This window comes from Lactuca sativa, chromosome 2 (genome assembly GCF_002870075.4).
Source record: "Lactuca sativa cultivar Salinas chromosome 2, Lsat_Salinas_v11, whole genome shotgun sequence".
Lineage (NCBI taxonomy): Eukaryota > Viridiplantae > Streptophyta > Magnoliopsida > Asterales > Asteraceae > Lactuca > Lactuca sativa.
Window position 1 is genome coordinate 127989434 of NC_056624.2, and position 24829 is coordinate 128014262.

Sequence of the window (24829 nt, forward strand, 5' to 3'; positions counted from 1 at the left end):
GAGCTCCACACCATATTTTCTCTTTTTAGTCTTTTTCATCTTTCACAACTCATAAAATATGAAAACTCTATATTTTCTAACCCATTCAATCCACTTATCACATAATTATTTTTTATTTAATTAAACTAGAAAATATAAAATAAAATAAAATATAACTTTTTTTCTTTAGTAATAAACTTTTGCTAATTTAAAACAAAATAAAATAAAAAATAATATTTAAAATAACATTTAATTAAAACAAATATCATTTAATGAGTTGTAAAATAAAAATAGATTATTAAAAATATTGGAAGTATATATAGTATTTTAAAGATGTTATGCACAATTTAATTAAAAAAATATGATAGAAAATAAATAAGTATGCTTTAATAACATCTGTAAACTATCTTTTCAATCGATTGCAACCTAGACCCATCATTTCCTAAAAACAACTGCCTTCATCACTACATGTACAACTTTGAAATCTTGAAGTGCATACCATATATTTTTTAAAAACTACCCCACTCCATTAATACGTGTATGTATAAAGAATATAGAGAAAAAGTAGATAGGGAGAGACAACAAGAGTAGAGAGGGAGAGCCCGCTGCCTTCAAGATCTGTGGGTACCAGCCCGTCCAGTCGATTGCCTGCTCATCCCTTCTTTGCTCGGAATAAAAAACCGACAGTACCGCCTCAATGTACAACACAAACCACCATTAACTGCCTCCTTACTAAAACGACTTTTTAATGCTAAAAATGTATATTAGCTTTTCGGAAAAATTACACAAACATTTAAGTTTGTCACTTTTGACTATTTTACTTTAGCATCATTTTTTATATGCCCAAGACCATTTTCAACCCTTAGGGCATTTCCAACCATTGGGGAGGGGGTGGGGAGGGGTGTTGAGGAGGGTAAGGTGGACATCTGCACATGACTAAATTTTTTTTATTATATATTTTTATTTAAAAACAAAACCTTATCATAACGACAAGATCCTTTTATCTGACTCGTACTAGGACTTTGAGAATATTTAATTCTTAAGGACTTTTAGAATATTTAATTCCTAAGGACCAGCCTGTCTCCAACACTACACTAAAAAATCACTTTTACATTATAATTTTCATTATAGCTAACACTAAATAATTATAGTTAAACCTATAATTATATCGCAAAAGATAATGTTAACACTAAACTTCTCCAACCCATTATAATATAATCACCACTAAAAAGAATATTCTAGGTATATTCTATTTTACAGAATTTTTATAGTGTAAAAGATAGTATTGATGAATCAAATAACACTACATTTAATATTATACTATTCACCAACACTACATAATATTAGGTTTAGTGTAAGCTTGGAAGTCTAAAAATGAGTTTAGTATAGAATATAATATAGGGTTGACATAAATCTTTTTCATTCTTGGTATTTATTAGGTTTCTCCATTCTTAGACTTAGCAGGATACCCATGCTGACATGGAGTGTAGTGGCGATGACTTCACGTCACCATAGTGCCTTAACTAAAACTTGAAAGAAGGGAAAAAATGAAGGGGTTTGATAAGATTCGAACTCACCGTATTCTACACACAAGGCCAATACATCATACGATTGGGTTGTAGACATTTTTGGTTTTTAATGTTGTACGCTTTCTTATATGAACATTGTAATATACATGTATGTGGTATTTAAATATGTACGGGATCTTTTTTTTTTTTTTTTTTGCATATTCTTGTGTATTTATAAGTATTATTCATATTTACATATATTTATATGAAAATACCAATTAGTGTTTTCTTAAAAGTATGCTTTGATATGGTGAGGAGATTTACCTCTATCTACTGAATACAAAAGCTGCTCTCCTACAGTCCGTAACCTCCTACTTAACAATAGTAATAATCTATGTTAGGGTTTTACTTAAACAAAGGAACCCTCAATTCCCAAAAGGTCCAAAATATCCTTTCTTTGCTAATGGGCCCAAAGTCCATGTCCAAAATAAAAAATGGGCCACTTGGCCCAATATGGCCCAACCAATATATCCATGGTCCAATATAGATCAATGGCCCATACTCACAGAATGCACCCAAGTCCAATAATCAAATGAGGCCTAATAGCTTAAAGGCTTAAAACATATTCGGGTCCATCTCTAATGCGTACGCTCGGCATACCATCCTGGTACGTGCAGCGTACTGAGGTCTTGGGACTACGTTCGGCGTACACTGGGTTACGCCCAACATACAACCAGGTTAAGCACTTTTTCCATTAAGTGCTTAATGCACAATTCCTTTACGTCCAAAAGTCAGATCTAGGCTTGTTAAGACGTCCTAAGGCATAAAGTTGGCTACTTTATGCCTTTGCATGCCATACATGCACCCAACACCCCCATTAAGACCTTTCCAAGGTTCTTAACCCATGCATGAAGTCCAAAATCCCACCAAGAGTCATTTTTTTTACACTAAAGGACCAAGAGACCTCAGATCTGTCATTCCCATCTTCTGGAATTGCTAAACTCGCAAATGGAGGTCCAAAATCCACAAAAGGAACAATGCTATAAAACCCTAGCTAGATCTAGAGATTTAAGTGGAAAGGTGCAAGCGTTTTACCTCCAGAAGCTTTGCAAGATGACCAATATGCAGATTCTTGAAGCACCAATTCGCACCAAGCTTGCTTAGCAACTCCTCCTTCTTAAGAGAACTCTAATATGGCCACATAACCCACTCCTTAAGCTCCAAAACCCTCACACACAATATTACATGTGAAGGTGGACGAAAAGAGGCTAAAGAGACTGATAGGGTTTGGTTCAAGAGGCTATAAGATGTTTAAATAGGGGACAAGTCCGAGATTTAGGGGTTGCACCCTCGGCACGTACGCCCAACCTACGTCCAGCTCCTCCGCAACCAACCATGCCGAGTACGCTAAGTGTACTCATGAGTATTCCCATCGTACTCAAGGGACCATATATATATATATATATATATATATATATATATATATATATATATATATATATATATATATATATATATATATATATATATATATATATATATATAATGTAACTTTTTTGAGGGTTTCGAGTCAAACCTGGATTAGGGTGTTACAAGTTTGTTGACATTGCATTTGTCTTTTTACGTAGATATGCATATTTGAAGAATTTACTCGATAATATTACTTTATTTAGTTTTTGATTTTATAGGAAAATACCCTAAATGCAAAAGGTACGTAAAATGTGGCGTTTTCTTCTTGACAGTTTCACATATGTAGTAATTTTACGAAAATAAAAACAAATGAAATAAAAGCAATTATTACAAGTTAATAACTCGAACATGGTCTTTAAAATGTTACAAACAGCACGTACTTTTTTTTCTCTTTATTTTTAGACTATATTTTCTTTGACAACCTTTTAAGGTGAGTTTTCTTTGACAACCTTTTAAGGGAAGAGGGAGTCATTCTCTTGGAACTCATTCAAACCAATATCATATGAGCTCCACACCATATTTTCTCTTTTTTATCTTTTTCATCTTTCACAACTCATAAAATATGAAAACTCTATATTTTCTAACCCATTCAATCCACATATCACATAATTATTTTTATTCAATTAAGCTTGAAAATATAAAATAAAATAAAATATAAATTTTTTTCTTTAAAAATAAACTTTTGCTAATTTAAAACAAAATAAAATCAAAAATAATATTTAAAATAACATTTAATTAAGACAAATATTATTTAATGAATTGTAAAATAAATATAGATTATTAAAAATATTGGAAATATATATATTAGTTTAAAGATGTTATGCACAATTTAATTAAAAAAATATGATAGAAAATAAATAAGTATGTTTTAATAACACCTGTAAACTATCTTTTCAATTGATTGCAACCGTAGACCCATAATTTCCTAAAAACAGCTGCCTTCAACACTAGTTGTACAACTTTGAAATCTTGAAGTGTATATCATATATTTTTTAAAAACTACCCCACTCCATTAATACGTGTATGTATAGAGAGTATAGAGAAAGAGTAGATAGGGAGAGACAACAAGATTAGAGATGGAGAGCCCGATGCCTTCAAGATTTGCGGGTACCAACCCATCCAGTCGATTGCATGCTCATCTTGTCTTTGCTCGGAATCAGAAACCGACGATACTGCCTCAACATACTGCATAAACCACCATTGACCCCCTCCTTACTAAAACGACTTTTTAATGCTAAAAATGTATATCAGCTTTCCGGAAAAATTACACAAACATGTACGTTTGTCACTTTTGACAGTTTTACTTTAACATCATTTTTTTATATGCCTAAGATCATTTTCAACCCTTAGGGTAAAGTGGACATCTGCACATGACTATTTTTTTCTTTATTATATATTTTTATTTAAAAATAAAAACTTATAATAACGATAAGATCCTTTTTATCTGACTAGTATTGGGACTTTGAGAATTTAATTCTTAAGGACCAGCCTGTCTCCAACCCTACACTAAAAAACCACTTTTACATTAGAATTTGCACTATACCTAACACTAAATAATTTTAGTTAAACCTATAATTATATCGTAAAAGATAATATTAACACTAAACCTCTCCAACACATTATAATATAGTCACCACTAAAAAGAATATTCTAGGTATACTCTATTTTACGTAATTTTGATAGTGTAAAAGATAGCATTGATGAATCGAATAACACTACATTTAATGTTGTACTATTCACCAACACTATATAATATTAGGTTTAATATAAGCTTGGAAGTGTATAAAATGAGTTTAGTATAGAATATAATATTGAGATAAATCTTTTTCATTCTTGGTATTTATTAGGTTTCTTCATTCTTAGACTTAGCAGGATACCCATGCTGACATGGAGTGTAGTGGCGATGACTACTCTTGTTCACGTCACCATAGTGCCTTTAACTAAAACTTGAAAGAAGGAAAAAAATGAAGGGGTTTGATAAGATTCGAACTCACCGTATTCTACACACAAGGCCAATACATCATACGATTGGGTTATAGACATTTTTGGTTTTTAATGTTGTACGCTTTCTTATATGAACATTGTAATATACATGTATTTGGTATTTAAATATGTACAGGATCTTTTTTTTTTGCATATTTTTGTGTATTTATAAGTATTATTCATATTTACATATATTTATATGAAAATACCAATTAGTGTTTTCTTAAAAGTATGCTTTGATATGGTGAGGAGATTTACCTCTATCTACTGAATACAAAAGCTGCTCTCCTACAGTCCGTAACCTCCTACTCAACAATAGTAATAATCTATGTTAGGGTTTTACTTAAACAAAGGAACCCTCAATTCCCAAATCCTTCCATAAGGTCCAAAATACCCTTTCTTTGCTAATGGGCCCAAACTCCTTGTCTAAAATAAAAAATGGGCCTCTTGGCCCAATAAGTCCCAACCAATATATCCATGGTCCAATATAGATGAATGGCCCATACTCACAGAATGCACCCAAGTCCAATAATCAAATGAGGCCCAATAGCTTAAAGTTTTAAAACATATTCGGGTCCATCTCTGATGCGTACGCTCGATATACCATCCTGGTACGTGCAGCGTACTGAGGTCCTAGGACTACATGCGGCGTACATTGGGTTACGCCCAACGTACAACCAGCTTAAGCACTTTTTCCATTAAGTGCTTAATGTACAATTCCTTTACGCCCAAAAGTCAGATCTAGGCTTGTTAAGACGTCTTAAGGCATAAAGTTGGCAACTTTATGCCTTTGCATGCCATGTATGCACCCAACACCCCCATTAAGACCTTTCCAAGGTTCTTAACCCATGCATGAAGTCCAAAATCCCACCAAGAGTCCATTTTTATGACACTAAAGGACCAAGAGACCTCAGATCTGTCATTCCCATCTTCTGGAGTTACTAAACTCGCAAATGGAGGTCCAAAATCCACAAAAGGAATAAAGCTATAAAACCCTAGCTAGATCTAGAGATTTAAGTGGAAAGGTGCAAGCTTTTTACCTCCAGAAGCTTTACAAGATGACCAATATGCAGATTCTTGAAACACCAATTCGCACCAAGCTTGCTTACCAACTCCTCCTTCTTAAGAGAACTCTAATATAATAACATGGCTTGAAAAATGCTCAAAAGCCCTCAAAGCAGCACACAAACATTTAGATTTGCTTTCTTTGTGAATTTGTATGTGATTGGTATTTGTGTGTCAACTCAAAGAGATTGACATTTTATAGTAGACTATCCATTAATTGCTTATTAAACATATTATATAAGTTATAAAACATTTGAATGGTTATGTAAGATCCCGTTTAAAATAAGATAATTAAATAATAAGCCCAGGACCCCGAGAAGTAATTCTAATTATTATTTAATATTATAATAATCTGAAACCAAATAAGAAAATTAGTTAGGAGTTTGTTTTGGAAAGCCAAATGACAATATTTGAATCTCTAGGGGTTAAAATGTAGGTTTGGGACTTAATTTGTAAGAATTTATAGAAGCAGGGACTAGAGAGTAAGTTTTGGACCTAAGATGAGAAGATTTTGTAGAGGAAGGGTTGATTGGTAACATTTTGGTCTTGAATTGTAAAGGATTTCAGGTGGCAGGGTGTAAATGGTAAAATATGGATTTGCTGTGAAAGAAAGGGGAAAAGGAGGGACTATAGTTGCCATTATTGCAAACTTTTAAATGAAGTGGGTATTTAAGGATCCTGTAACCCCAACCCTAGGAACTATATGTGCAGCCGTCATCCCCCACTTCCTCTTCACCCTCTAGCCGCCACCCTCTCCTTCTCCTCCATTCTCCGACGCTGTCACCTCTCCAATCGATAGTCGCCATAGCCACCCCATAATCAACGTCGTGGGCCTTCAATGGAGTCGTGTATTGCCGCCGCTGTCTGATACATCGAAGTTGTGAACCGCTGGGGGCCGACGAACACCGTTGCTCCATTAACCGGTGCTGCTGAAGCGCTCTTCTCCGTCTTCTTCTGCCACTGCGGTCGCCGATGTCGTCGTTATGGGCGACTGTTACGGCTAACGCTGTTCCCCGACTACCTCATTTCCTTCCCGTCTAGTAGTTGTTGCTACCGATGTCGAGTGATACCACTGATTACTGCCGATGCCGCCACTCCAAGTCACCGCTCTTGTTTTCGTTATAGACCAAACCGCCACCTGCTGCCATTGTCCCGTCGCCACAGCCACCGTGGAAGGTGCGTGTATTTGTGTGTGCATGTGTGATGCTATGTAAAATAGGGGTGTTTTGTATTGTTGCTGTCTTACGCTTAAGTGGGTGGGTTGTGTGGCTGAAATCGAAAGTGGGCCACCACGACCACCGTGAGGTGGTGGCTGCCACCTCCAACCACCACCTGCCGCCACAGTGCAGCTGTGTGTGCGTGTGTTTTATTAGCATGTGTGTGTGTTTTATTTGGATTGAGTTTTAACTTGTAAATGGTGCCCGAAATAATAATAGAAAATCCATAACCACCACCGGCCGCCGTGTCAGTGGCGGTGTGCTTTGCCTTGTCATGTTTGATTCGGTTAGGATGCTTGAAGCCCTAATGGGCCTAGGAAACCTTAATGGGATTAAGAACTTGGTTTTGGGCCTATTGGGCTAAGATGTGTTGAAAACCCTAATTAGGGTTTGGAAAACCTTAATGCCATGAAGCCCTAATTTGGGTGAAGTATGGACACTTAACCCTAATCATCATTTTATGTGAAACCCTAATTTCACTTGGGTCTCGATTTGGGCCTCCCTATTGGGCTTCGGTGATTTGACTATTGAAGGACTATCCAAGAATAAGTAAATGGACCTAAATAATTGGATGAACTTTACGGTAAGGCCCATGTGAGAGAATTGGGCTCAATTTGGAAAATTCGGCCATAGATGGGCTTTATTTTGGCCTTTATGATTATGTGATTTTGGACCATTGGAATACCAAGATTTTAGACAAGAATAATTGAATGGGCCTTAAGGAAAGACCATGTAGAGGTCTAGGCCCAATTTGGAAAATTGGGTCATATGTTGGGCTTTGGCCCATTACCTGACTTTTGGGTCCTTGGTGTGTGAGTTAGACCTTGGGCTTGCAACCTAATTATTAACTGGGTATTGTTTGATGTTGGCAGTTCGGGAATCTGTCAACCAACAGTTGGAGTTTCATCCGCGGGACTTCAGAAATGTCAGGTGAGTTCTCCTCACTATATCAATAAGGTCTAAGGCACCAATGTCGGCCCTATTTGGATTTGCATCCAGTTTTATGGCATGATATGTTTATTTGATTTACATCCTTGTAGTTAAGATGGTTGTTATGTTCGAGATCGGTTAGATTAGTATCCTGGTTATAGGATGGTTGTTATGTTAGTGATCGGTTAGATCAGTATCTTGGGTATAGGATGATTGCCATGATTAGTGATCTGTAGATCTGTGTGATTAATTGTTTATATGTATGTGCACATGTGTGTTGGTTTGGGGGAAAGGGTTGAGGCAGGTCCTGCTGTGTGCAGTAGGCCAAGACACCCTGGGCGGTCCGGGTAGATTGCATGCTCAAGCCGGGCAAATCTAGTCAGGCCGAAGGCCCCACGAGCGGTCTGGATAGGCTAAAGGCCCCGAGGAGGGCGGTCCACACGTGCTGAGGGCTCGAAGAGTGGTCCAGATAGACTGAAGACCGGGATTCGGTCCAATCAGATCGATGACTCATTATGCATGTTGTTTTCTGTATTTATTATATGTTATGGTTATATTTGTATGGCATTGGTATTTTGCGCGAACTTACTAAGCTTTGGGCTTACAGTTGATGATTATGTTTCAGGTACTTCTGATGAACGCAGGAAGGAGAAGGCGTGATCGTGCACCTCCTTATATTTTCATGATTGTATTCTGGGGATACTCTGATACCTAAAAATTTTTGAAAACAAATTGTAATATCTTAATGGTTTTCAAATGTTTTAAAAAAGTTTTAAATTGGCTTGAATTTTATGGGTGTTACAGGTTAATCATTATTAAGGGACTTTTGAGTGGTCTTCATTCAAATAAGAGGTTTCAAATGAATATTGTTTGAGTAAAATACATCATGGGAGTTTCAAATGAATGTGGTGAAAGGAAAAATGTTTTCTTTATAAGTATACTAGGCAAATGCCCACGTGTTGCGCAGAAACACCTATATAGTTGAAATATTTATAAAAATATAACAATAACGTTGTTGTTAAATTTGATATAATAATTCATATACTAAATTGATATAATATATTGATTATTTTTTATTATATGATAATATATACATCTATTATAACTGTATAATCTCAACTGTTTGAATCACTTAAACCCGTGAGTTACTCATGAATAAAATTAAATATAATATATGGTTTAATGTTATTTATAGTTGTTATTGTTAATTAATTTTTTGAAATTTATCTATTTAACGTTTTAATTTCTATCATTATAATTATTTAAAACATCAAACATTGCTTTTCGATTTTAAATGTAACATTATAATCATTTATATAGAGTTATATTTAATTATTGTTATTGTAAGTTACTTTAAGCTAGTTATTTGAAATTTTTTAACAATTATACAAATATCTTTAGGTAATATTTTAGTTAAATTGAGATTATAATTCAGTTTTTGCATTTAGCACTACAATTTATCATTTTTAACTATTTCAAAATATTCGTTGGGTTTTTTAAGTGGAACTGAAATTTATATTTAAGTTGACACTGTAATGTGATATTATAAATTAACAATTTAAGTATATTGTCCAAACTGTTCAAAAGTTATAGCTTTAAATTGATAATGGTTTACATACAACAACACTTAATCTAATAAATTAAGTATGATCTCTTAAAAATTAATGACATGACTTTATAAGTAGAAGTAAAGATGTTATTTTAATATTGAAATTTAGTTTATTTATGATTACACTTTAGGTTTGATATTTATTTAACCTTATTAACCAACTTATAATCATTATTAGAAAGACACTACAATTTATTAGTTTTAACTATTTACAAAATATTATTTGGGTTATTTAAGTTAAACTAAAATTTATATTTAAGTTGATCATGTAATGTTATATTTAAATTTATAATTTTAAGTATTTTATACAAATTGTTCAAAAGTTGTAGCTTTAAAATAATAATGGTTTACACCCAACAATATATTAAAACTAATAAATTAAGTATAATATGTTAAAAGTTAAACAACATAACTTTATAAGTAGAAATACACATATTCTTTTAATATTGAAATTTAGTTTGTATATGATTACACTTTATGTTTGATATTTATTTAATCATATTAACCAACTTATAACCATTATTAGGAAGAAATTGAAAATTCATGTTAGTTTCAAATAAATGTGGCGAAATGAAAAATGCATGGGAGTTTCAAATGAATGTTGTGAAAGATAAAATGCTAGCTTTATAAGATACTAGTCGAATCTCCGCACGTTGCGCGTGAATATAGTTATATAATTAAAATAATAACATTTAACAAATGGTGATTTAATATTTATACATGTAAAACCAATGTCAATAGTAAAACAAACTTTATAGTTAACATATTAGTTTTATTAATTTTAATAAATTTATGTCATTAGTTATTTCCACTATTAATTCATGATTTTATAAACCGTTTTATATTGTGTAAATTATATATCAAACATATTTTGATTTCTATGTATAGTATGAAAAAATAAATACTACAACTTTTGATGATTTTATAGAATGTTTTAAGTTGTGTAAATTAAATATAAAATATATGCCGATTTGTATATAAAACAAATAACAAATAGTATAAAAAATACTATAGCTTTTAATAAAATAAAAACACTACAACATTATAACATTTACATCAAACAAAACTTATTAAATACTTATAAATCACTCAAAATGAATATTTAGAACTCAACATACATTTGATATATAAAAACATTATTACAAAAAAATTGTGTTGAAATAACCATTGATGCGACAAAACTTATTTTTTTCAACTTTTTAATTTTGAATTACAAATCTTTTCAAACATATGATTTTTTTTATCAAAACATACTTATATACTACTAAATAGCTACAATGTGTATAATAAATATGTGGAAAATAAAAAAGCATTGCACATTAATAACCAAAAGTTTAAAAACTTTTGAATGTAGTGGAAAATATAAAAGAAAATTACATTAAATTTGAAATCATTATTACATTTAAATAGAAAATTATTGAGTTGTAGTGAGAGTTTTAAATTCTTGATTTCTGCTCAATAATATAATATAAATATTAACAATTATATGCTATACAAAAATACTATAAATATTTATTATCGAAATAATGATTTTTATACTAAGTTGTAACTAATATTATAATAATTTTATATATACGATAAGAAAGATATAAAAAGTTGTGTTTGAATCAAATTAAATTAAGTTTTTGATTTAAAATTTTTTAAACTATAGGTATTTTTAACTAATTTATAAAAACTTTATTTGAATATTTTTTATTTCCTATATTATTATTATTGTTGTTGTTGTTGTTGTTATTATTATTATTATTATTATTATTATTATTATTATTATTATTATTATTACTTTTTACTAATTAAAAACTACTAATTTTAAATTTTTCATTACTATATTAAAAAAAACTATCATACTTTTTTATTGTACTTTCATTTTTTCCTTAAAGTTATGAAATATTTGAAGATAATGAACAGTCCAAATAAAATGGTAATTTTGAATTTTAAAACTATAGTAATTATTATATAGTGCGACCAATGTTGAAAAAATATGTTAAGAGTAGATTAGGGAGAAGGAGTATTACACTTAAGGTATATTTTTATCACTTATATTTTTTTTATGAAAATATTAATATTTTATTTATTTTACTTTTCATTTACGATAAAGAACGAATAGAGAAAAAGCAAATTGACAAATGTAATAAGATCATTTATTTTTATTACTATAAAAACATTTAAAATTGGGTACATCCATATAGGTTCTTGTAGAGCATAAATAATTCATTTTTATAACACATATAATTATTGTTTTCAACAATAAAGTCATGTCATATAAAAAAATCATTCGTTTTAATCCGTCATTATCACCAACAATTTGGAACAATAATTGTAAACAGCTTTCATCAAAATCAATTATAAAAAATTTCATCGATGTTATTTACAGCAAAATAAGCAATAAAAAATAACATAGTATATACATAGCATAAAATACATGTTGAATAATGTTCTCTTGTACATAAAATATATTTTCTTAACATAAAAAGAGAGAGACAACATAAAGATACATACATATTAATAAAGTTAATTGTTCTAAGTAATAAATAGTTTGATGGTTGATTTACCAAAAGCTCATGAGAAGTAATTATCAATCTCACTTCATCATCATGTAATTATAGAAAGATGCATAAAACGTAAACTTAAAAAATGATATCAATTATACATTTACAAACATACCGAAATTTGAACCTTGGTTAATATCTAAAACTTTACATGCACCCAATTTGAGTTTACATGAATTTATATTTGAAAATTTTGCAATTGCTTTCTTACATCCACGGTGTAACGCCCGTGTTTCTAGGCTAGGCATTAATATTAACATAATGGTCTAGGTTAACCTTTGTAACTCATTTAGAAGAAATGAAAAGGAATTATGTGAATTATGTGTTTTATGCTTAATTATTAGGGTTTAATTAATTAAAAATAAAATAAGCATCAAAATTAAATTGTGAGATAAGTCCAATATGTTTACATAAAGTTGTAGTGGTCGAAACAAGGATTTCGGGGATATAAAGAATGCCGAAATCCGAGTTATAACGAAGAAGTTATGACATGTCGAAGTTTCGCGACAAAAGTCGTAGTATTCGTTAAACTGAGAAGTTCGATAAAAATAACGCCCAAATCTGACTTCGTATGAGGAAGTTATGATTTTCTAAATTTTAGCTTAGCAGTAGACAACTAAAAACTCGAATTTTAGATCGAGCGATTTTTAGTCAACACAACCTAAATGAGAATTGAAGGTCTCATCATTAGGAGCACAACGATAAAAAGACTGACGAAAACGGACGTCGGATGAAGAAGTTATGAATTTTTAACGGATTTCCTATCCCGGTCTGTTAAAAATAATAATATAAAAATTAAAGTCAAAATTAGCCGACAAAGTCTAAACGGAAGTTGTAGAGCGTAATTTTAGCTATGCGATGCATATAAAGAACGTCAAAAACGGAGCTCGTATGTGAATGTTATGGATTTTAGAAGTTTTTGCACAAAAATCAAGAAAATTCGCATAGTCACGTTTTTGCCATGTGTCCTCGCCTCGCATATGCCACGTGGCGAAATCTGCTGAGTCACCCTCGCATGAACAGTAACCGCGGTCCACTAGCAGTCCGACACGTGTACTATCCTCGTGTCCGAGCCTCGCACATGGGTCACGAGTCCACGGTCCAATCAGAGGCTGCCACCGAGTCCTTCACACCTGCGCACCCTCGCCTGCGGACCCCACCACCAAGCCGACTTCGGACCAGTAGACTTCAGTCCAATCACAGGAAGCCAGCAAGCCTTCGCACGTGCAGCCCTCGTGCGAGCCTTCCCATGCGAGCCCTCGGATCTGCGGCGCATGGTTCCTTCTCAGCCGTCCGATCAGAAGATCCACCCTATAAATAGAAGGCTGCGAGCCTTCCCGGGTAACTTTGGAAATTTGCCACTTTTCACTCCAAATCTCATACTTCTTTCATATTAGCATCCCCTAAAGCCCCGATATCAATTGTAAACCCCCGAATACTCCACGAAGTGCCCGTGAAGCCCGGAAAATTTATCTTTTCGGTTTCGAAGCCCGACCTTTCGCAGAGCCCGGTTTCTCAATAAAACTCCCGGTTTTATTAGAAACGATCGTTTTAGGAAACGAATTGCTGCCCGGTTTTCATTAAATCAAGTGAGTGTGTAGTTACTTTCACCTTACACATAGATATGAAGTATTTTACATAAAATACGTGTTGTGTGAATATATATTGTTTGTTTATTTGAGATGGGTGCTGAAGGAATGAGTTGTACATATTTTTAAATAATTTAAACTATATATGTATTTTTATCTACGAAAAATGTTGGGTAGAACATGGGTAGATGAAATAGTTGATGTGTGTTAAAAAGGTGAGAGGCCTCAATGTTGTTGTTGTTGTTGTTGTTGTAGTCATTCAGCAGAGTATGGATGACAACCATGGACTATTCTAGACAGTCTATGGAACACTAGCAGGCCCGCAACCTGTAGGTGTAATGAACTATATGTTCATTTGTTGTACTCTAAAACCCATTGACATGTATTGCAGGAGAGAATACCTGTAAATAATATTGTCGATAAATGAGAGCTATGGACTTAGCACATGTTGAATAAACTTTGGCAGCTATGGAATTAGTGTCCGTCGTATAAACCCCGGTCACGAGGTGACTCTGTGTCTATTCCTTAGGATGAATCCTTAGGAAGGAGGGATAGTTGATTCTTAGGGTAAACCCTTAAGAAATAAATAAAATAATGGGGTTTGGGGTAATTCGGTTGATTGATTGATGTTTAAACATAATAAATTTATGTATTGTGGGTTGAAAACCCTATATGCTCACCAGGCTTCCAAGCCTGGCCCACTCAGCTGTTTATATTACAGGTAGAGGACCCCGAGCATAGTCGGATGATGATGATGAGTGAATTTTGGATTATAGGCTAGTAGTTACAAATAACTGTCGTAAGGCTTATAATGTCTTGTTTATGCTTTTGATCTGCATCGGAACATGACATCCCGAGGTTTTGATATAAAAGGAGATGATATATTTCTTAAAGAAAGGTTTTGACAAACTTTTATCATATTTTGTTTTGGGGACCAATTCCGCAACATCTTTTATAAAGATTTCTCTGATTTGATTTTAAAAAGTATAAATTAAATCGGTCTTTTCTGGACGAGAAATTAGGGGATGTCACAGTTGGTATCAGAGCATTAGTTTAAGCGAACTAAGAAATATCCTACGATTTCTAGACTTAAACTTAGAATGCTAAGTTGTGATTGTGAGATGAGTGTCTACCATAATTTAGACATGAGCACTAGTTTATTTTAGGAAGGATGCCTAAAATGCTTTTATGTGCTAAATGTTTTGTGTTATAGCTATAATGATGCTATTATTTGTTCGGATCTATGGTCTGTTGCCGACCGGATCTGGAAACCTTATGTTTGTAGGATTCTAAACGTATGACTACGATATTGGAGCTAACATATAAACGTTTCGAAGACTTAACATCTAACGAAAATGAAGATCTAAATTCACCTACGATTGGTGTATAGATCGAAATGGCGAGTACTCAAAGTGGGTTCGGAAGTGATAATCCACAGCCTGAGCCAATCACGATGACTGGAGTGCAGGCAATGGTACGTATGATGTTAGGTGAACAGATGGAAGAAACAAAACGTTTACTTCAACAAAGTAAGGATGAACTTATTGTGCCAATAGGTCAGACATCTGTTCTTGAGGAAACTATTAGGGTTGCTAAGTCTATTGAAGAAATGATCAATGACACAACCGCCAACAAAGTTGAAGTTGGCAAGAAGAGGAAATTTGAGGGGTCTTCAAGGCCCAACAAGAGCAACATATCCTCAAAGTTTGGCAAAAGAAGAGATAAAGGAAAATGGTGCGGGAAGTGCAAAAATAAACACTCTGGGAATTGTGACGGGAAGGTGAAGTGCTTTAAGTGTGGAGAAATAGGGCATTATGCCAATAAGTGTACGATTCCCAATGAGGTATGCTACGGATGTAAAGAAGAAGGCCATATTTCTAAGAATTGGCAGAAAAACAATGAAGTAACAAGGCCAAGTGCACCATCAATGCCAAAGGAATTTCAGGATATCTTTGACGAAGCGATTAATAACACTAGGAAGTAGAAGTGAAGACTTGATACCCGAAGATCAAGTTACAAAGTAGTAATAAGAATAGTAACAAGTAGTTTAGCCTATGAGAGGCATAGTATAGGGTAAACTTGAACCTTTGTGTAATCGTTTCAAGGAAATAAAATAAACCCTGGTTTTGTCGTCTGATGAATAGAATGGCTGGTGTAATTTTTGAAGTTGTCCCAATCATCTGGAATTTCCATCACCAACCAAGTTGAAGTGGAGTTGATCATTGAAGATACGCATGAAAAAAGTCCTAGTAGAGTCTAGGAAAATTCTATGATTAATTGGACACATTCGTATGTGTTAAATTGTTTTGTGATTTTAGGACTTGGGGACTGCGAGACAGTACTTGGGACGAGTATGAGTAGGTGTGAATAGTAGTAGAGATCTATACTACTGGAAGCACATGACTCGCACTTGGATCAGGGAAAGTCACAAGGTTACCAAGAAGCTATTATTTGATTCCGTCTTGATCTAGTCTGTCGTTACCATCGTTTCGGTAATGACTAAGAAGATGATTGTTATTCCGACCTTAGAGGTATCAAATTGAGTCCGACTACGATGAGTTTATTATGTGGTTCAGAGAACCAAGTTCGATGTAACATTTGACTTAAGCCAGAAGATTGAAATGAAAGATGATCAAAGTGATCAATAGAAGTATCGCACTCATTGTTAAAGAAGTTGGTAGTTAGAAATGATACATGTTGAATTGTGATTGTATCACATTAGAACATGAAGGAAGGTACAATTTGTTCTGAAATTTGTCCCTAGGAGATCTGAGTCTAAGTAGGGCAGTATACAATGAGAGATCATTAGAACATGACCCATTGGTCTGTTACAATAAATGAAGGAAAATACTTATTCCATGAAGAAGAAGGAGTCCTCAATAAGGACTTATTTTGTAACTCGAAGGTTACATCTGAAAGTCCTATGGAGATTTGAAGCTTTTTAGGATTAGCTGGATATTATTACTGAATTATCCAAGGCTTTTCTTCGATCGCGACTCCATTGACAGCTTTGACCCACAAAGGAGCTGTCTATACATGGAATGAGAAGGATAGGAAGCTTTGAGAAGTCAAAGAAGAAGTTGTGTGAAGCACCGATTCTTTCGTTACCTAAAGGAGTTGATGACTTCACAGTTTATAGTGATGCCTCTCGAGTTGGGTTAGGATGTGTTCTGACCCAAAGGGATAAGGTGATAGCGTATGCATCGAGGCAATTGAAAGAACATGAAAAGAACTACCCCACTTACGATTTGGAGTTGGCAGCGGTAGTATTCTCCCTAAAGATATGGAGGCATTATCTTTATGGCACAAAGTGTAAACTTTTCACTGATCATAAGAGTCTCCAATATCTCTTTGATCAGAAGGAATTGAACATCAGGAAACGACGCTGGCTAGTATTACTCAAGGACTACGACTGTGAAATACTTTACCACCCTGGTAAAGCAAATGTTGTTGCTGATACTCTCAGTCAGAAGGTAAGTATTCAAAAGAAAAGGGCCAAGAGCGTTAACAATTAAAGTTGTCTTGACAATTGTGAAAAGTATAAAGAAAGCTCAAGAGGAAGTTTTAGAGAAAAATGACCGAAAGGAGGAACGTTTGAGTAAAACGTTGGTGTTTGATACAAACGGTCAAGGACTGGAGGTATTCAAAGATAGGATTTGGGTACCTAGGATGGGAGGAATAAGAGGTCTTCTGATGGAAGAAGCTCACAAGACCATGTACTCGATTCATCCCGACAATACGAAAATGTATAGAGATCTAAAACCCTATTATTGGTAGCCGACGATGAAGCTCGAAGTTGCTAAAGTATGTGACTGAGTATGTAACTTGTTCCAAGGTTAAGGCACAACATCAGAAAACGTATGGGAGTTTAGAACCTTTACATGTACCCATGGGTAAATGGGAATATATCACTATGGATTCTGTGACTAAACTGCCCAGAACAAGGAACGGTCACAACATGATTTGGGTGGCCGTTGATCGCTTCACTAAGAGTGTGCATTTCATAGCAGCCAACGAGAAATGGTCTATGGATAAACTTGCGAATTCTTATGTGAAGAAAAGTGTGAGGCTTCATGGTGTTTCGTTAACGATTGTATCCGATCGTGAAAGACATTTTACCTCAAGGTTTTAGAGGAGTCTATAAGAGGAATTGGGTACCAAGTTGTGTTTGAATACAACTTACCGTCTGCAAACTGATGGTCAGAGCGAATGAACGATTCAAACGTTGTAGGATATGTTGAGAACATGTACCCTAGAATTTCAAGGTAACTGGGATGAACACTTACCTTTAGTAGAATTCACCTATAATAATAGTTTCCACTCAAGTGTCAAGATGGTACCTTATCACGCTTTGCATGTGAAAAAGTGTCGGATGCCATCATGTTGGTTGGGAGCTGAGGAAAAGAAGTTTATGGGACTTGAAATAGTCCATTAGATTGCTGAAAAGTTGTAAGTGATTAGGGAAAAAGATGTTAGCTTCTCAAAAGAGCTATGCTGATAAGAAGAGACAACCGATATCATTCGAAGTTTGAGATTCGGTTTCACTTAAAGTCTCGTCGTGGAAGGGACTTATAAGATTTGGTAGAAGGGGAAAGTTGAGTCCAAGGTTTATTGGACCATTTAAAGTTCTTCAGAGAATCCAAAATCGAAGTTGGAGATTCGGTTTCAATTAAAGTCTCGCATGAACAGTAACCGCGGTCCACTAGCAGTCCGACGCATGTACTATCCTCGTGTCCGAGCCTCGCACATGGGTCACGAGTCCGCGGTCCAATCAGAGGCTGCCACCGAGTCCCTCGCACCTGCGCACCCTCGCCTGTGGACCCCACCACCAAGCCGACTTCGGACCAGTAGAATTCGGTCCAATCACAGGAAGCCAGCAAGCCTTCCCACGTGCAGCACTCGTGCTAGCCTTCCCATGCGAGCCCTCGGATCTGTGGCGCATGGTTCCTTCTCAGCCGTCCGATCAGAAGATCCACCCTATAAATAGAAGGTTGCGAGCCTTCCCGGGTAACTTTGGAAATTTGCCACTTTTCACCCTAAATCTCATACTTCTTTCATATTAGCATCCCCTAAAGCCCCGATATCAATTGTAAACCCCGGAATACTCCATGAAGTGTTCGTGAAGCCCGAAAAATTTATCTTTTCGGTTTCGAAGCCCGACCTTTCGCAGAGCCCGGTTTCTCAATAAAACTCCCGATTTTATTAGAAACGATCGTTTTAGGAAACGAATTGCTGCCCGGTTTTCATTAAATCAAGTGAGTGTGTAGTTACTTTCACCTTACACATAGATATGAAGTATTTTACATAAAATACGTGTTGTATGAATATATATTGTTTGTTTATTTGAGATGGGTGCTGAAGGAATGAGTTATACATATTTTTAAATAATTTAAACTATATATGTATTTTTATCTACGCAAAATGTTGGGTAGAACATGGGTAGATGAAATAGTTGATGTGTGTTAAAAATGTGAGAGGCCTCAATGTTGTTGTTATTGTTGTTGTTGTAGTCATTCAGCAGAGTATGGATGACAACCATGGACTATTCTAGACAGTCTATGGAACACTAGCAGGCCCGCAACCTGTAGGTGTAATGAACTATATGTTCATTTGTTGTACTCTAAAACCCATTGACATGTATTGCAGGAGAGAATACCTGTAAATAATATTGTCGATAAATGAGAGCTATGGACTTAGCACATGTTGAATAAACTTTGGCAGCTATGGAATTAGTGTCCGTCGTATAAACCCCGGTCACGAGGTGACTCTGTGTCTATTCCTTAGGATGAATCCTTAGGAAGGAGGGATAGTTGATTCTTAGGGTAAACCCTTAAGAAATAAATAAAATAATGGGGTTTGGGGTAATTCGGTTGATTGATTGATGTTTAAACATAATAAATTTATGTATTGTGGGTTGAAAACCCTATATGCTCACCAGGCTTCCAAGCCTGGCCCACTCAGCTGTTTATATTACAGGTAGAGGACCCCGAGCATAGTCGGATGATGATGATGAGTGAATTTTGGATTATAGGCTAGTAGTTACAAATAACTGTCGTAAGGCTTATAATGTCTTGTTTATGCTTTTGATCTGCATCGGAACATGACATCCCGAGGTTTTGATATAAAAGGAAATGATATATTTCTTAAAGAAAGGTTTTGACAAACTTTTATCATATTTTGTTTTGGGGACCAATTCCGCAACATCTTTTATAAAGATTTCTCTGATTTGATTTTAAAAAGCATAAATTAAATCGGTCTTTTTTGGCCGAGAAATTAGGGGATGTCACACGCGGAACCACTCACATAACTCTTCAAACCCTACACATATAATCTATAATTTTGTGTTGACATACATCCAATATGTAATCTACAAATTTCGTATATAGGCTAAACATTTCATTTAACTCATCAATTAAATAGCATGATTTGAAGAGTTTTAAGAGTTACAAATCATAATATTTTAATTAATCATAAATTGATTTGCATAAGTTGAATAGTCTTAGGAGTTTCAAATGCATGAGGTTCAAGGAAAGTTGGTCTTGAGAGTTTCAAATGCATGAGGTTCAAAGAAAAATGTTAGCTTTATAAGATATATAGATAGATAGATATAGATAGATAAAGATAAAGATTTACTAGTTATGAGACCCATGTATTACATGGGTTAATTTTTAAAAAATTAAATAGAAAGTTAAAATATTTGAGAACTTTGAATTTTGAAGAAAATAAGAAAAATAATGAATTATTATAATTTCTAACATTTAATCTTCATTATCATCTTAGTTATCATTGGAATGTTTTTTTATTTTAAATTTAAACAAATCCTTTCTATAAATAAATAAACAAAAGAAAATAATGAACTTTAATTTGGAAATTTTGAAATTAAAAGTTAGCTTCATTAATAAAATTGATATTCATTTATTACTCTATCTATTGCAATTATTATATTAAAATATTATGTGAATTTATTAAAATAGAAAAATTTATAAAATGACATGTTGAAAAAATTTTAATTCAAAATAACCACAAAATAAAATTTGTCAAATTAAATGAGAATGTGACATGTGACAAAAAAAAACATTTATTTACTAGAGTAGATAGGTCGTTTCCAAAATAAAAATCAAATTCATTTAATACAAATCTAACTAGAGACACGTTATTTATTATAAATTTATGGCAATTAAATTGATTCACTTTTATATTTACAAAATTCATATTATACGAATAAAATGTTCTGGATTTTTGAAATCTTATTAAGAATACTCTAGAGTATATATATATATATATATATATATATATATATATATATATATATATATATATATATATATATATATATATATATATATATATATATATATATATATTGCACAATACTAGTACTTGAGACAAATAAAACATGAATTTGATCTTACATGCACTTGTGATCCTGGCAATGGTGCCATTTTGTATTGCTTCAACGTCCAATGCTGTCATGTTTAGAATGTATATAACGAATGGCATCGAAGATAATATTGCAGTCCATGTCTTTGGCAAAGACCAAGACTATGAAGGACAACGTACACTTGCTTTTAATGAAGAGTTTGATTACAGGATTCGTGCCAGACTTGGCACGATTTCTAGTGGTGAGTTTTGGTGGGGATCAAAGTATGCAACCGTTAGTATTTTTAACTTTAACATTTTTTATTCTTGCTTCAGTGGAAATATCTTTAAAGTTCAAAGATGTTATTGGTTAGTAAGGCCGGAAGGAATTTATATAAACGGAAAAAACGAGACATTTCCTAATAGTGGATGGCATAAAAAAGTGACTTGGTAAAACTTGTAGCCTCTTTAATCAATCCAAATTATGATTTATGAAAGAAATATAACAGATTCTACAAATAGATTTTATTTTCTTGATTCTTGAAGATGATTCTATTTTTTTTACCAGCATAAATTTTATTTACTGAGAAGGCGTTAAAGAAAAAAAAAACATACTTACATACTAGAAATAGAAAAGGATTATAGTGACATTAGTTGTATTGGATGATAAGATATAATTAAGACTCTAATGGTGTCAAAATAAGTGAAAATATGTATTGCATGAAGGTTTACAAAATATTCGACTTTGCGGTCTAATTTATATATATATATATATATATATATATATATATATATATATATATATATATATATATATATATATATGTGGGTTCAATTGAGAAAATAAAAAAGGTTGAGAATGCGGGAATCATTCTCAGACACTCATTTAATCTAAGCATAAAAGACACGGTGGCAAACTTGTAAATATCGTAATAACCTTCAATCTCAAATACGTAACTATAGAGAATTCGATAACTGTTCATTAATCATCAAAATTTTTCCTCCAACCTTCAATAATCATCCAGATTTCTTCAACTAAACCGGAATTTCTTCGTTGTTCATGAAATTGGAATCGGAGTTCTGCACTCGCAGTCACAGTCGACATTGAGGGACTTGGAATCGGTACTCACAGGTTCCCAATCAGATTTTCGGAAATCAAAATCAAATTGAGAAATCGATCAGAGATAGGATGTCGCATCTGAAGTCGAAATCGGAAGTATATGATGATTTTGGAATTGATAACTTGATGTTTTTAACATTTTTAAAATAGTTAACTTGTTTGCACTCCAACTTTTTGATGAAACGCATAAACTAAATTACCACGTTATATTCACATATGAATATGTTTTCTCACCTGAATCAGTATATGATTATTAAAAACACAAAACAAATATGCAAGTCTGTATGTTATTCATGTGTGAATAACATATATAAATTATATATATTTGTCAAAATACCTTTAATATTCATAAGTGAATATACCTTGTAATATTCATATGTGAATATACTGTGTAAAATTCATAAATGAATCTATCATCTAATATTCACAAATGAATATACTCTGTAATATTCACATGTGATATACCATGTAATACTACGTAATATTCACATATGAAATATCATTTAATACTCATAAGTGAATATATCATCTAATATTCACAAGTGAATATACTATGTTAATATTCACAAGTGAATTCATCGTCCAATATTAAAATATGAATATACTATGTTTATTATATGCTATATTCATATATGAATGATACTTAAATTGTAAAAAAAAATCATACTTTTTATTCATAAATGAATAACGAATGTACTGTAATAAAACCCGATGCATTGTTATTTATTTATGAATAACGATAGCTGAAAATATAAAAAAAATTATTTTATCTTAAAACTATATCAATATGGATGTCTATTTGTAGAGAATAAAAAATCATGAATTTTGGTATATTTAAAATCATTTTTTGATAAAAATAGCTTATAAAAAAACGAAAAAAACTATGTTTTTGTATATATTAAGGTAATGATTAGCATAGTTTAAGGAAATATGTTATGTTGGAAAACACATGTGCATTCGTTTCCCATTTCCGTCGGTACGTTGGAGGCTTTTGCGGCAAAAATAAATGATTGGCTGAGAATGATTCCCCCATTCTCAACCTTTTTTTCTCAATTGAACTCTCCCATATATATATATATATATATATATATATATATATATATATTTAAATCTGTTTTATTTCAATAGCTCTTGAGATTTTCTTAAAATCCAATTGTTTTGTCATTAAAAATCACAAGTAGAGTGATTATAACCAATAACCATATCAAGTTGCAATTCTTTAGATATTTCTCAGTATGCATTGACTCAAGAGCCTGATAAAACCTTACAGTGGCTTTTATTCTCAAATTAAATTATAATTTCACATAAATGGCTTCTAGCCCAGCGGTATCAGGTGGTGTCTTCCCTCTTTGAGGTCGAGGGTTCAAGTCCCGTCGTGGACATAGGTGAAATTAGGTGGTATTAGTTTAGGAGTACATTAGATTTGTCGGTTCAAAAAAATAATTATAATTTCACCCAAAAGACACAGAAAACATGATGAAGCCCTTGGGAAGTTCAAAAACTGTTAATTCACCGTCTTCAAGAGAAAAAGGAAGGCTTTTATTGACATTTTAAAACTAGGTAATTAATTTTGCACTTAGGTTCGTGGAGTGGCCTCATCATGCCTTCGGCACGTTGAGATCGGCACTCCTCAACAATGGCAATGACTAAAAGATGAGAGAGAAGAGTGTGTACCCAAACCATGATTAAAAAAAGTTGCCCACTTTTATATCATACCATAACCTTCAATATTTTCCATATTTCACTCAAATATTCTTCTTATTTTGTGAAAATGGCTTCCACGAGCTGCACATCCAACCCAAAAAGTCCAAGAAGAAACAAAAAGAATACCCGAAATACAACCACTTCAAACCCTTTATCACTCTTCTTCTATCATTCTCAAATGGATCACCATATTTTTTACCCTTAATTTCCATTATCCCGACACAGGTCCATACTACAATCCATATTGTAGCCAATCCCATGTTAGTGATTAGGGTTTAGGCCCAAACCCTTTAGGGTTTAGATCAGGTCTCTAATGTATCCCTAGTTACATAAGGTTTTACCTCACTATTTATCACTAATAACAATCTATTATCTAACATGGTATCCGAGATCTAGGTTAAAATCCTACCACTGACCACAACCCGCTACCGCCGCCCTCCACCTTCGGCGACATTCTCTCATAGTCTTCGGAGGTGCCTTCATTATGCGTCATTTTTTCTCCTCCAAAATAATAAAACAGTTGACACCAAACTAGAGCTCTTACATCAGCTTCTTCTACTGCCTCGTCGGATGGAACCTGCCTCTAAGCTTTTTGCATTTTCCTCAACTTGCCACTTCTTCAGATTTATTTTCCGAGTCAGTTGGAATAGGCTTCGTCCGCCGCAGGTCGAGCCCTTTTTCTTTCTCCCTGCTTTTCTCTAGACTCCTCTTCCGCCAATACATTGACCGTCTTCGCCGTTGCCACTC

General features: G+C 33.5%; 1 long non-coding RNA gene across 2 annotated transcripts; it reads left to right on the forward strand.

Moving 5' to 3' along the window:
- The first annotated feature begins 6706 nt into the window (after nucleotides 1–6706).
- Nucleotides 6707–8939, forward strand: LOC111898589 (uncharacterized). Of its 2 annotated transcripts, XR_002852627.3 has the most exons (3): nucleotides 6707–7181; nucleotides 8095–8152; nucleotides 8778–8939. It is a non-coding gene; the product is annotated as an uncharacterized LOC111898589 (long non-coding RNA). The 2 variants fall into 2 exon arrangements; XR_008230257.1 differs by lacking the exon at nucleotides 8095–8152.
- The last annotated feature ends 15890 nt before the right edge of the window (nucleotides 8940–24829 follow it).